A 12,669-nucleotide genomic window follows, 5' to 3' on the forward strand; every position below is an offset into this window, starting at 1 on the left:
AATCAATATGTTGGTTTGGTAGTATATTCTACACAGTTTACCAATTTCTTTCATTAATCGTTCACAGGGGTTCGAAGAAGCATGGTACTTGGATATATAGATCGTATGAATGTTTCTAGCTCGTAACAGACGTCTCCATACAGCAGATCGAAACTGTGATCCATTGTCGGAAATTACTTTCAACACATGCCCTACATGAAATAGAAAACGTATTACAAATGCTTTCGAAACAGTTTTAGCAGTAGCTTTGCGTAATGGAGTGAAGGTAACAAATTTTGAAGTGAGTTCAACAGCGACAAAGATATAGCAAAAACCTCTATTAGTTCTGGGAATCGGACCAAAAATGTCTACAGCGGCCATGTGTCTCAATTTAACAGGTACAATGGGATGTAATGGAGGAATATATGAAGTCGTATCTGACTTAGCTCCCTGCAGATTTTACATGACGCTAAAACTCGTCGAATACGTTTCTCCATGTTGGTAAAATAAAAGTTCTGTCTCAGTATAAGAAAACATTTTCTGGCTCCGTAATGTGCCTAACTTAAATGAGTATACCAGATTAATTTGTTAAGAAGCTCGTCAGGAATGCATAATAACCAATTGTTGCTGTCAGGCTGAGAGCGGCGAAACAGAATGTCATTGCTTACAGTGTAATGGTTTCTAATGGTAACATTATTCCTATCTTGCCAAAGGTGTTTAATCTCTTTCCGTACGTTGTCTTTACTCTGCTCTTGTGCTATGTCTTGTAATGACGACGAAATTAAATTTTCAAATGCAACTTGTTGAGTGTACATGACACTGAAATTTGCTTTGCAGAAATTGGTTGCGATGTCTTTCTGATTGTTGCTGAGAGAACGGGATAGTGCGTCTGCTACAATATTTTGTGTACCGGGAATGTGAACAATTGTAAAATTAAATTCTTGTAAATAAAGTTTCCATCTACTTAATCTGTCGTGTGTAAATTTAGCGGAAAGTAAAAACCGTATCGCTCTATGGTCTGTGTGAACGGTCGTATGTCTTCCATAAAGAAAATGCCGAAATCTCGCAAATGCCCATACAACACATAATGTTTCAAGTTCTGTAACAGAATAATTGCGTTCAGCAGGTGACAGAATGCGACTTGCAAACGCCATGTTTTAATTACTGTACAACCATCTTCTTCAATTTACTGAAAAATGTGTACGCCTAAAGCGGTATTAGAATTGTCGGTGGCAATGGAAAAATTTCTAGTAAGATCTGGATGTGGTAAAGAGGTGCATTCAACAAGGCATGTTTCAAAGAACATTTTTGTGATCAATATTCTGTGTATCTGAAGTATTGCTTCAGTTACTGGAAGATGCAACCTGTACTGTATCTAGTCAAGCTCTATCTGACGTGCTATTATTTTCGGGACGATGCTGTGGCATTTCCACTATTTGAACTGTTCTGTTATTTCTTCCTGACGTATTACGTTCGGGATGATATCTACTGTCTGGTTCATTCATGATAATATGTTGTTGCGGATGATTTTGCTGCTGATAAGACCGACTGTTATTAAACGTACGTTGAAAATTGTGCTCATTACTTTTACGTCTGTTATGATAGTCATTTCTATACGGTGCATTGCGATAGGAATTGAAATGGTGTGTTTTCTGTAAATACTGGTTTCCTTGTTGCTGTGCATTACTATTTTTTGGGGCCGACGCTATACGCGTACGCAGCGAAACATTAAAGCTTGGTTGACCTTGTTCATTACATTGTTGGTCAGGTATGCTAACCGGTTGGTTTTGTTGCTGTTGTTGGGAAAAAACTCTATTGTTACCAAAATGTGATTCCTGTTGCTGATAATTTTGACGATATTGATAATTTAAATTTTGTCTGTCATTAAAGTTCTGGTGGTTGTCGTTCCTGAACCGTCTATTACCTTTGCTATTGAAATTGCGTGGCTGATCGTAATTGCTGTATGTTTGTTGACCTTGGTTATTATATGAAAAATGTTTGTTTATAAAGGAATAATCCGATTGCTGCACTTCCAAAAACTGTAACAGATCTCTGAATGCCGAAATATTTTCTTTCTGCTGACCCGTTAAAAGTGACACTCTTAATGATCGTGGTAATTTAGAAATACATAATTGAATAAGTGCAGATTCACTGTATGGTTCACTTAAGTACTGATTTTGTTGGACCATGTGTTCAAAAAATTGCGTGACAGTGGAAAAATTTGAGTTCTCATAATTCGGTAAACTAATTAATTGATCCTTAATTCCGCGCTGTGTCGTCTTCGACCAATACGCTGACAGAAAAGCATTCTGAAATTCTTCTACCGAGTAGCATTGTCTCGCGATCGGTCTCATACGAGTTGCCGGTTCGCCTTCCAAAAAACTGCAAATAAATTCAAGTTTATGTGTTACGGACCAAGCCTGTGGAAATGCAAAGCTAAATTGTTGTATCCAATCCAATGGGTGAATCTGTGTTCTGTCATTTTTAAATACTTTAAATTTTCTCACTGATAGAAAATGGTTGTAATCAAAATTATCGTCTCTGTACGTCTGAACAGGTTCAGGATAGTATGAGAGTCTATTTGTCTGTGATTGTTCGGAATCTAAGTCACGTACTCTCTGTAAATTACCTAAATTATACTGGCTGTGTGAGTGTGACAAATGTTCAGAATGTGCCGTATGCTATGACGTGTTATTGACTGAAACATTTTTCATCTCTGTCACTTCTTGCTGTGAAGTTGACAGTTTTCTACGTACTGTACTAGTGGACGAATCTATCTCACTCATTGTCTGCTGTAAATTTTGGAATTCAGGTGTCTGATTAAACGAAATCGGTGAAGTATCGTCTGATTTGCTGTCATTATTACTTTCAATAACGTCAATACGACTGGCCAGCTCATCATATTTTTCTGTCAGAATTTTTACCTGATCATCATTTTTAGTGTCACAAGCATTAATTTTTTTTTTTTTTTATTTTACTTGTGGCTCCGTTCAATTTTTTAACGTCTGCTTCCTGTATTATTTCTAATTGTTCAAGTCTGTCGGTCACGTTCTGAAAGTCTACTGTGTGTGTATCTGTTTTGATTTAAGATCGGAAATTTCATCACGCAGTTCGGTGTTCAACTGTTTGATAGTATTAATTTCGTCTGATACGGTAGCAATATTGTTGTCTACGTATGTTTTTGCTTTCGTAAACAATTTACGTTTATCTTCCTGTCTTTGTGCGGTAATTCTTTCCATGACTTGTCGTTTTACTTTATTTTGTTCCTGTATGAATTTACGGTAACGCGATTCACTGTTTTGTAGGTGGTGATTAAAACGTTCGTCAATTTGACTGTTCTGTTGGTCAAATTTCGCGTCTACTTTTGCATCCATTGTGCGTGAAAGTTCTGCTGACATTAATTTAAACTCGTCGCGTAACTGTGTTGCGTTTTCAGAGCATTGTTTACCGACTGCACTAATTTCGTCTTAAAGTAATTTAATTGTAGCTGCATGTCTATTATTTAATTCTTGAGCAACAGATCTAATTTCTTCACCACTTTTCCTAGCACAAGCCTTAATTTCCTCACGTAATTGTTCCTTAGTATCATGACATTGCGCAGCAACGGCTGCAATCTGTTCACTAAGCTGTTATTCTGTTCACTAAGTTGTTTAAAATAGTTTTCTTGTTCTTTCTTTGACTGTTTGGAATTTTCACTCTGTTGTAGCAATACTGCCATAATTTGATCCAAGCCAATATTACCTACTCTATTCTCTGTGCTGTTTGATGGCATACCTGCAATTGTCACGTTTTCTGTAACCATTTGGTCATTCTGTAATTCTTGAAAAGGTTTGCCAATCGAATGTGCACTGTTGATCACTAAATCGGAATCAAATAAATCTGTCGTACTTTGAGTACACTGTTCATTTTTGTTAGAAAAGTTTATCTGTTCATTACGTAAATTTTGCAAACCGGGTGTGTCAAGCTGGGCAGCGTTCATTGTAACAGAACATCCCGCGTCATTAATTGTCGTTAAATTAATAGAGGACACAATTGAATTTATTTGTTCATCATTAGGATCAAAATCATTACTAGTGGTCGGTAGGCACTGATTGTCTGTAAATGGAGGATCGTCATCATTACACTGAGTGTCGCAAGTATTATCGGTCAAATTTTTTCGAGTCGGCTATTTCACTCATTGCACATCGCGATGTACTGTTAACAGTTTTTCGCGGCATTTTTCACAAATCAAAATTAAGCACAAATGAAACAAAGACAAAGCAAAAAAATGGAACAAACAATTACAACAAAGAGCAATAAATTGCCGATGATCTGTGAAAGAAAGAGTGACAAATTAGCAAATGCTTTGCGCCAGATGCAAACTACATTTAAGTAAATAAGAACAGATATATGACTACTTATCAGAAGATTCACAAAGAAATACGATCCTGGCCGGATGTCGCCAAGTGTAACCTCCCCACGGAAATAATTAAAATAAAAATGAACCAAGTGTAATCTCCCCACAAAATTATTAACTAAAAATGAACCATGAATAAACTCCCCACGCAAATAATAATTAAATGAATTTTTGTGTATTGTAACCCCTGAACAAAATTGCCTCCCATTTATAATCTCTGCGCAGAAATGCATTCACATTTAATGTAACCAAAAAATTCAATTCCTTAACCCGGAAATATTAAAAAATTCAGTAACCTGGTAAATTTTATGACGACAGCAACGCTGCGCCACGGCCCTGTACTCTGAATAAAAAAAGCAAAAATTCTTATCTCAATAAAAACTGCGAATATATCTGCTCTTACCTAAAAAAATTTCGGCTCAGCTCCGTGCAATACTGGCCTATGCTTTGTGATTCATGAAAGGAAAGATAATCCATTGAATAAAATCTTTAAATTGAAATGAATGCCTTTTTTTAAAAAAAAATACTTTATATTATAAAAATTATTATTGGGGCATTTTTTGAAAGAAATTGGATGACAATTAACATACATTACTAGATATGCGCAAGGCTGCTTCTTTACCTTCTACAATAATACTCACCTTCCAGAGTCCCGACCAGAGCAGACTGCCGACACGCGCCGACACGTGCAGACTACTGCCGACTCACGCAGACTACTCAAGACTACTGCAGAATACTGTCGACTAGCGACAAGCAACAACTAACTACATACTGCTCTGTGGTCAGAGACTCTCCTAAGTCTTGCCTGTTACAGGCAGCGCATACATCGCATACCTCTTACAGTGGTAGAGTAGAATGTGATAGGCTGTCCAAATAGTGATCTGCAGCTATACGATTTACTGTAGCTGATTAGGAGTTACGTTAATTTTTTGCTGTTGATCAAAATGACAGGCAAATCATATCCAAATCAAGTATACAAATTGGACAATTTCTTGTTCGTAGTAATACCTTAAACATGTTGTCACAACACATTTCAGTATATATTTCATTGATCAGAAAGTCCTAGCGTGACAGGCGAGAGGTGATAGCCAATATTTCGTTGGTAATCTCAAAGACATGCGGTTATTTCACGGTGTAAGTTGACTGGCCAGAAATTCAATTTATTTTATTTTTACTTTGTTTAAACTTAAGCACTGGGCTGGTAGTACACAGGAAAGCCACTCAGTCTGTTCTCGCGTTACCAGAACTCTGACCAGCTTTCGGAATGATCGACATTATTTAGTGCTGGGAACAGTAATTTTCTGCATGATTTGCCTAACGGCTAAATAGTTTTAACAGTAATAGATGTGTATATAGGGCATTGCGCCCTCAAGGCTATCGAATGTTACAGCTGGTTACACAATTTTACTAAGCTCTCGTATGTAGAGTGAAGAGAGAGCAAGTAATCAGTCGCAAGACTGATTCTTTGTCGAACCAAAGTCACTTCGTTGTCTGAAACATTGGTTAACGTATCTTTATCATGCTGGTTGTTATTTTCATTCGGAAGCTCCGTTTACCGTGTTTAAATGCTGTCGGAAAATCTGTGTGATAACCGACGTGACGTAACTCCTTCCTGTGTTCAAATCGAGACTGTCGCATTAACACGTAGCTGACAGGCTTGTCTGAGTCTCGTGCTAGGTGTAATTTGGATTTCAGACAATTCATCAGTGACTGTGTAGTATTCTTCTATGAGTCAAACCGCTATTTACTGTTTTAATCTACGTATTTACCGAAAATTTTTATTTATTGGAGAAATGTCGTTTTGACAATGCACTCTTAAAATGCACACCGAATTTATAATAGCTGACATAATAGAAACACATGGTCGCGAATAGTCATTTATTCATTTCGCAAAAATTTCTCTACCTAAAAATGGCACTGTTTTAAATATGCAGCCAAGAACTGGGACTGCCTTAGCGGGAAGTCTGTCTCCCAGCTGGTCACACAAACAAGTGGGCTGTAAAGGCAGTGAGCTCTTCTTATGGATTAAGAAACCGTCTTTACCTCCAATCTCTGGCCGTACCACTTTTTCCGCTTCAGAGATACGTATCCTCCCACATTGCGAGATAACAATCGCCCAAATATAAAAGCATTTTCTTGAATGGTCGGCTAGTCGGCTGTCTCATTCGTCATATCGCATTTGAATGCTCTCTTTGTTTCCGGAGATTTCACACTAATAAGAACTCCGCCATTTCACTGAAGTTGTGACTTTAACCATGCCAAACTTGCTTCCATGCACACACTTTGTAACACTATTATCGATATTTCCTATAATGGTCTTATCTAACTTCTTTGGCTGTTTCATCTACTTAATGTTATTTTTGTACCACCATGCTCTTTTATGTAACATCAATGTAAATGTTTGATTCATTATGATAATTTATGTAATTGTACTTAATCTATGGACGCAATTTCAACAGTAAAGCTCTGTAAAAGAATGTAAAAATGGGAACTTCAATTATAATACTGGTTCATGCAAAGGGAAAGTAATAATATAATAATGCAACAGCAATGGCTAGGCGTGAATAGCAAAGGTGGATTTAACGGTCGAACTGCAATGCTTCTGTTTAGCGTGAGTCAGTTGGTCGCTAGCAGACATATTGTGAACTGAGAGAGGCGAGAAGAAGTGGTTTATTAGTCGTGACATACTTAGGTTAAATCTGTAATATGAAAATCCGACGCTAAGAAGAGAATTCTTAGAGATTGTTGCACAGGAAGAGGCATGGATACTTTTGCCGCCTTTTTTGAATATCACAGTAGATCGAAGCTGCCACCACCTTCATCTCAATGTATCAGGTGAGTACTGTATAACTGCATGAACTAGTTATGTGGTTTCATTTTCAATAATAGATTTGTATTATGTAAACTTTGTGTTGAGCCAACGTACTTTACCCTTGGTCATTTATCTAGACATGGGTCGATCCCAAGTACCACAACGAATCCGAGTATCCTATTTTTCTGAACTGAAAAGCAATCATCTACCTTAACAAAAGTTAATAAACTTGTAGTGTTGTGAAGTACATGTTTATTTAGTAAGCATAAGTTTTGAAATACTCCACGTAGTTTTCATAAGTGGACAGTTGAAATTTCATCAAAGTACAATTACTAAGAGAATATTGACTTCAAAGATATTTCGTTATTGAAATAAAAGTTTATATAACTTCATGTGTTCTGTTCAAATGGCTCTGATCACTATGGGACTTAACATCCCAGTCCCCTAGAACTTAGAACTACTTAAACCTAACTAACCTAAGGACATCACACACATCCATGCCCTGGGCAGGATTCGAACCTGCGACCGTAGCGGTCACGTGGTTCCAAACTGAAACGCCTAGAACCGCACGGCCACACCGGCCGGCATGTGCTCTGTAGTTAACAATGTTTTCCATATTGTGTTGTGATTAAAGTGTTCAGCCTCGATCTCAGCCTGTCGGTAGGTTAGTGTGTGGGTCCCCATGCTAACAGTTGAGCCAGGTTTAAATGAAGTAATACAATTACAACAATCAGTAATAAACAACAGGCTAGAAATAATCAAACTGTCCAAGACCCAGTATCACATGTGGCACTTGACTAAATAATAGAAGGAAGTGAATGTTCCTTGAGAGTGCAAATAATAATCAGTACAAAAGCAACAATTATTTGGTAACTATTTCAATTGCCTATACTTAAATTGACAAAAGAGCCCCTTGTCCAAGTCAGTAGTGCTCCACCACTAATAATTATTCATATATAATTGTCATCACCTTCCTGCTGTAATGTACAGATAGCAATTGTAACTGGGAGCTAGTTGTTTCCTAAACATGTTAATAATTCTCTTGTGCAGTTAACGTCAACTGACTGGTGCTAAACTGTGTTATTGTCTTATAATTCTCGCAAAACCAGAGTTCAGTGTCAAGAAAAGTCAGCCCCAATAGTTAACTTCCATTATGAACAATGATAATTAGGCTGCGTACCGTTTCTTTCCATTTGATTACTGTTTACCACATTACTAATGGAACCTTGGTTCGATTCCCGTTTACCTTGATACTGCTTTCTTTCAATAAAAACCCTTAAGGAAACAAAATTAGCCAATACCTTACCAATACACACCGTCATGGTCACAAAGCAAGAATCCTTCCACAGGGGTAATAATATGGGCATATTACTATTTTAATAACAGCCGATAGTGTTATACTTGGCTTTCCCTGTGAATGGCTAGTTGCGCCCATAATGAAAAGTGTTAACCCTTTCACTACGTGACAGGACATTTTTTTTCTTTATTTTTCGTTATTGGATTTCGATTTCCCCCCCCCCCCCCCTTCAACAGCAGATAGTGTTATACTTGACTTTCCCTGTGTATGGCTAGTTGTGCTGTTAATGAAAAATATTAACCCTCTCACTACGTGACAGAACATTTGTTTCTTTCTTTATTTTTCGTTATTGGATTTCGATTTCCCCCCCCCCCCCCCAAGAGGGGGTGGACTCGCAGCAGCACAATATGCCGCTCTGCAGCCTGCAGAAAATATAAAAAATAGAATGAGGAGATATGAGAACAATAAAAAAAGATGCGAAGAAAATATAAAAATAAACGGTCGGTGATTCTGATTAAAACACGTAGTAAATAACGGGCACAGTTGTAAAACACGGCGATAGTCTGGTTTCTGTTCGCACGAGATAAAAACACAACTAGCGACATATGGTGGCTGTTCGCAACACTGACAGGGGACGCACAACACTGAACTCACTCAATACAGACTATAGAGGCGACACGGCGGCAGACGGGGCGGGGGGCGGGGGGGGGGGAGGACGAGGACATTTGTTAGATTCTTACACTATAAATACAGACTATAGCATATGTACTATGCGGGAGAAAAGTGTATTTCGAGCACGAACTTGCCACAAATTCACTAAAACAAATAATAGTGACTATTACGGTAGTTTAGAAAGTAAACTGTAACTCAGATGTAGTAATACTAAAGCAGACAGAACGAGATAGTACAGGGTGTAGCAAGAAACATCATGGAGACCGATAGCTGTTGTCGAAATGGGTACACAGGTAGTGCCTCAGAACAGCAGTTAGCTTACGTAGCGTAACAGGCGTACGCAGATGATCAGATTCAGATGATGAGCGAGTCACAAATAAAACAAGAATCAAAGGAGGGAACGAATGAGGAAGCTTAAAAGGAAGATAGTGATTACGTTAATGAATCGACTGATATGTTCAGTAATTGGCAAACAGAAAAGGAACCGATAGAATCAAATGATGTAGAATCAGGGCATGAGGATACAGTAGAGCAGGAATACCGAAATACAATTAAGCATGAAAGACCTATTCCAGCTTTTGTCTACACAATTTGAATTCAAATTGGATACATATTAGTGGTATTAACAGTCAAATTATAGCACAAGCTAGTGGTCTTGATAACAAATTGAAAACACAAATTAGTGGTCTCGAGAATCAGCCGAAAACGGAAGCTGACTTCATGAGAACACAGAGCGTTAAAAACAGTAAACAGATCGAAAAGGTAGACGAAAAAGTAGGTGTTTTGAGTAACGCAGTCAGAGACATGAAACTTGAAATAAATGCCGATGTGGCCACTACCCTGGGCAGATCAATGAAGATTAATGTTATCAACGAGAGGTTCGGTTTAGAAATCATAAAGATCCAAGGAACGGTAGAATCTTTCGTAGTAACGAAAGAGAAAGAAATTCGCAAACAGGTAAATATTTGTGAACAGGGTTATAACAAAAACACTTTACAAATTCAAGGCAAGATCTGCGACACTGAAAAGATAATAAAAGACAATTCCAGTAGGCAATTATAGGATATCTCATAAAAGACTATCAGAGAGTGAAGAAACCTTTGATCCTGCCAGAACATATACTGGCTGGTAGCCCCTGGACTTTCTGAAAAATGGCGAAAGTATTTTCAATGAATAGTTGATAGACCAGGACAAAATTAACCCAGTTATCAGTGCACTAGCAGGTGATGCTAAACGATGTGACTAAATTTGAACATTGGTCATATGTCGTTTAACGAATTCATACAAAAGTTTTGCGAGGAATACGGGTCAGAACAAAAACAAGATCGTTTATGGCGAGATTTTGCAGTAGCTAGATTGTATGACAGTAGGGACAGAGACTCTATGAAAGATTTCTGCGAATCCAGGTACCGAAAACTGACATAATTATGAGACAAACAATCAGAATTCGAGATTGCAAGGGAGCTTTGGAAAATCTGCCAAGCGATTCAAAGAGACATTTATGAAGCAGTCATAAACGCTTTTCTGCGTTTTTAGAAAGAATAGAGGATGACGATCATTGGCGAAGTGATCGTGACTATTGCCATATTAACAACAGGAATGTTTGTTTTAATGTTCAGTATGTGGCCTTCAGCCGAATCTTATGTTAAATATATTAAGATGCGGATTTCAGCTGTCTAAAGTAAAATACAAAAATCATATTTTGAAAATTTTCTCTCTATCTTAATTTATTATCCAGGCCTTAAGCCCTGAGTTGTTCTATATTCAGTGTATGGCCTTCTGCCAAACTTTATGTGAAGTATTGTAAGATACAGCCTTCAGCTGTCAAACAAAGAAATGATTTGAAATTACTAAGTTTTCCTCTCTATCTTAAATTGTTATCCAGACCTTAATCCTTGAGTTGTTCTATGTTCTGTATATAGCCTTCAGCGGAACCTTATGTGAAATATTTTAATATTAGGCCTTTAGCGTACTTAAATTTAAATTGGAAAGGTCTTTGTCTAAAACCTTTTAAAATTTCCTTACTGGAGTTATTGTTAACCAGGCCTTAAGCCCTCAGTTCTTCTATTTCGTAACTCAGGTCTCCAGCCATGTGTATTACTAAACGCAATTTTAATAACTTGTCTTCTGGCCTTCAGCCGTATTGTTTCTGAATTCTTTTAAGGGCATGTGAGATTAAGTGTTTTCAGCAAATGAAGTTTGTACGTTTGTGCAACTAGCAGCAGCTAATTTGGGCCCCTTTCCACAACCTGATCCGCTTTTTCCTGCGAAACCATATTTCAACTGGTAGCAGAGCATGGTTGCCATTCTAGTAGTTGCTGTTAGTTTGAATTTTATTTCTGTTAGTGCTACACCATATTGTTTTGGTTGATGATTGTTTTAGGTGTCTTGTTTAAATGGCGGTCGGGCAGTGCACGGGGATCGGCCTGTTGAGGAAGGATCACCTTGTTTATGAGTTGGCGATAAGGCGCCAGTCTATGGAGGGCAGAGTTCCGGACTTAGTGGCCCCCTTGCGTGCTACCGTTCTCCACATGGTTGAAGTCATCCCGGCGGTCGTGGGTGAGACAGAAGCAGCCCTGGAATATTTGCTTAAGGCGGTTAGCGGCCTTGAGAACACCATTGGTATTCTGGAAGGCACTCAACCTAGTCACAGTCAATTGGATAGGGTGTGGGCACAGTTAGTGCATTTAAACCATCAGATAGGGATTTGGGCATGCTAGGTTTGGAAGATCATCATAAAATATTAACCGTCGAGTTACGGTCTTTGGCTAATGCATCGCAGTTTAGGCTTACATGTCTAGAATTGGATAGCAGGAGGTCTGAAGAGCGGGACTCACTATTTCAAAGAGGAACCGAGAGCCAGCCCGGGGGTGTTGTTGTTGTATCCTCTGTGGAGTTAGTCGCAGAGTTTGCCAAATTGCCTGATCCTCTGGTGTATTTCTTTCGAGGTATTACTGAATTAGTGGTAGATCGACTTCAGCAGGTCGAAAACTTACCGTGATTGTTGGTTCGTCTTGAACAATAGGCTACTACCTTTCGTGTTCCGCACCAAGTAGTTTTGCCAATGTTGTATCCGTTAGCTAGAGGTGAGTTGCTGAACCTCCTGTCACGAACCATGGTGGAAGAGCCCTCCTTACAGCAACTGAGGGAGCTTGTCATTAGGCAGAGATTGACCACCGGAGTTCGGAAACAGCTCGAGTGTCGTTACATTTGGAAGATGCAGTAGGATAAAGAGCAGTTACATCAGTATATCGACAGAGTTCAGACGGCCTGCTTGGCCTTGTTGATCGATTTGCCAGAACGAGAATTGGTGTCTATTGTTCTTAGGGGAATGCGGGCAGCGGATAAGTCGCACTTTATTTTACGTGATCGTCCTTCAACCTGGGAAGAGCTCCGTGCCGCTGTTGTACACCCGATATCTACATTGCCGCTTGCATACAATGTATGTTGTGAAGTTGAGGGTCAGGCCACGGGAATTGTCAAGGGAGATTCGAAACTCACTACATCGGCTAA

The sequence above is a fragment of the Schistocerca cancellata genome, chromosome 3 (genome assembly GCF_023864275.1).
Source record: "Schistocerca cancellata isolate TAMUIC-IGC-003103 chromosome 3, iqSchCanc2.1, whole genome shotgun sequence".
Lineage (NCBI taxonomy): Eukaryota > Metazoa > Arthropoda > Insecta > Orthoptera > Acrididae > Schistocerca > Schistocerca cancellata.